Source organism: Oncorhynchus keta, chromosome 32 (genome assembly GCF_023373465.1).
Source record: "Oncorhynchus keta strain PuntledgeMale-10-30-2019 chromosome 32, Oket_V2, whole genome shotgun sequence".
NCBI lineage: Eukaryota > Metazoa > Chordata > Actinopteri > Salmoniformes > Salmonidae > Oncorhynchus > Oncorhynchus keta.
Window position 1 is genome coordinate 27,028,081 of NC_068452.1, and position 3,011 is coordinate 27,031,091.

Genomic DNA, 3,011 nt, shown 5'->3' on the forward strand with positions numbered 1-3,011 from the left:
TACTTTTGTACCCATTTCCTCCAGCATCTTCACAAGGTCCTTTGCTGTTGTTCTGGGATTGATTTGCATTTTTCGCACCAAAGTACATTCATCTCTAGGAGACAGAACGCGTGTCACGGATGTCGTTGGAAGTACAGTTCCCGCTCAGCCCAGTCAAAACTGTTCGCTGCTCTGGCCCCCCAATGGTGGAACAAACTCCCTCACGACGCCAGGACAGCGGAGTCAATCACCACCTTCCGGAGACACCTGAAACCCCACCTCTTTAAGGAATACCTAGGATAGGATAAGTAATCCTTCTCACCCCCCTAAAAGATTTAGATGCACTATTGTAAAGTGGCTGTTCCACTGGATGTCATAAGGTGAATGCACCAATTTGTAAGTCGCTCTGGATAAGAGCGTCTGCTAAATGACTTAAATGTAAATGTAAATGTAAGTAGACCAAAGCGCAGCGTGTGGAGCGTACATTTTTCCTTTATTTAAAATGATGCCAACAAAACAATAAACCATACAAAACAACCGTGAAGCTTAAGGGCTATAGTGCCACAAACAAAGACAACTTCCCACACAGAAAGGAGGGAAAAGGGCTACCTAAGTATGGTTCCCAATCAGAGACAACGATAGACAGCTGTCCCTGATTGAGAACCATACCCGGCCAAAACAAAGAAATACAAAAACATAGAAAATAGAACACAGAATACCCACCCAAATCACACCCTGACAAAACCCCAAATAGAGACATAAAAAGCTCTCAAGGTCAGGGCGTGACAGTACCCCCAAGGTGCGGACTCTGGCCGCAAAACCTGAACCTATAGGGGAGGGTCTGGGTGGGCATCTATCCGCGGTGGCGGCTCTGGTGCGGGACGTAGACCCCGCTCCACCTCTGGCTCACCCCACTTTGGTGGCGCCTCTGGTGCGGGGACCCCCTTAGCCGACCCCGGACTAGGGACCCTCGTAGCGGGCCCCGGACTGGGCACCCTCGTTGCGGGCCCCGGACTGGGCACCCTCGTTGCGGGCCCCGGACTGGGCACCCTCGTTGCGGGTCCCAGACTGGGGACCGTCGCTGGAGGCTCCGAACTGGAGAACGTCGCTGGAGGCTCCGGACTGGAGACCGTCGCTGGAGGCTCCGGACTGGAGACCCTCACTGATGCGAGGAGACGTATAGACAGCCTGGTGCGTGGGGCTGCCACAGAGCCCACCAGGCTGGGGAGACATACAGGAGACCTGGTCCTTAGAGGAGGCACAGGATGAACCGGGCTGTGGGGGGGCACTGGAGATCTGGTGCGTTGCCTTGGCACCACTCCTCCAGTCTGAATGCCCACTTTAGCCCGGCACCTCCCGAGCGCAGGCACAGGTCGAACTGGGCTGTGTGGGAGCACTGGAGATCTGGTGCTTACCACGTGCACCTCTCCTTTTGGCTGCATGCTCCCACCTTAGCCCGGCGGGAAGCTGGAACAGGCCGCACTGGGTTCTAGTGGCGAACTGGGGATACCGTGCGTAGAGCTGTCGCAGGATAACCCTGACCGAAGAGACACACCGGAGACCAAGAGCGCTGTGCCTGCACAATCCCTCCTGGCTGAATGCCAACTCTAGCACGGCAACTGCGGGGAGCTTGCAGAGAGCGCACCGGGCTATGAGAGCGCACTGGAGACACACGCCGCAGAACCGCATAACCTGGTGCCTGACTAGACACTCTCTCCCCACGGTAAGCATGGGGAGTTGGCTCAGGTCTATAACCTGACTCCGCCAATCCCCCCGTGTGCACCCCCCCCAAAAAAATTTTGGGGGGGCTGCCTCTCGTGCCTGCTTCCCTGACTTGCCTCCTCATATCACTTCCACTCTGCTTTAGCTGCCTCCAGTTCCTCCCTTGGACAGCGATACTCCCCAGCCTGCCTCCAGGGTCCTTTACCGTCCAGGATCTCCTCCCATGTCCAGGAGTCCCTTTCACCATGCTGCTTGGTCCTTTGGTGGTGGGAGGTTCTGTCACGGATATCGTTGGAAGTAGACCAAAGCGCACCGTGGTGAGCATACATTTTTCCTTTATTTAAACCATGCCCAAAGGAGAGGTGACCTCCCTAATTAACCCTGACCCTAATGGTTGACTATCTAAGGCGTGAACAGGGAAGGGTACATCCACAGGAACAATGGGGGTCCCTAAACTCTGAGCTAACGCTCTATCAATGAAATTCCCAGCCACGCCTGAATCTATGAGCGCCTTACGGATCCCACTACTGGGTTCATGCGGGAAAGGGGCGCTCAGGATAGACTCTGGTTGTGCTGGTGGAGGCACTGGAAGAACTCCCTGTCTCTCCCAGCGGTCCATTGTCTGGACAACGCGATCCATGGTGGCGCCCAGATGGTAAAGCATTACCGCATGCTCCTGGACGTGCTCCTCCACCTTCATGGCCGGGGTACCTTCTGCTGACTCCATAGATGGTCGGAGATTCTGTAAGGGGTGCGTGTTGGTGGCAGGGAAGTCAGGCACAGGAGAACGAACTTGGTATTAACGGAGTTGTTTAATAAATTCTGACCAAACTCCAAAACAACCTAAATGTACAAAATAACAATGTGGGTACAAAACCCGTCGCACACCAACACTAAAATGCACATCACATACAAACAAAACAATCTCCGACAAGGACATGAGGGGAAACAGAGGGTTAAATACACAACATGTAATTGATGGGATTGGAACCAGGTGTGAAGGAAGACAAGACAAAACCAACGGAAAATGGAACATTTTATCAGTGATGGCTAGAAGGTCGGTGATGTCGACCGCTGAACACCGCCCGAACAAGGAGAGGGACCGACTTCGGCGGAAGTTGTGACAGTCGTGCACAAAGTAGATGTCCTAAACTGACTTGCCAAAACTATAGTTTGTTAACAAGACATTTGTGGAGTGGTTGAAAAATGAGTTTTAATGACTCCAACCTAAGTGCATGTAAACTTCCGACTTCAACTGTATACTTTCTCACTCCCTCATTCTCTCCCTCTCTCCACCATTATTTCACCAT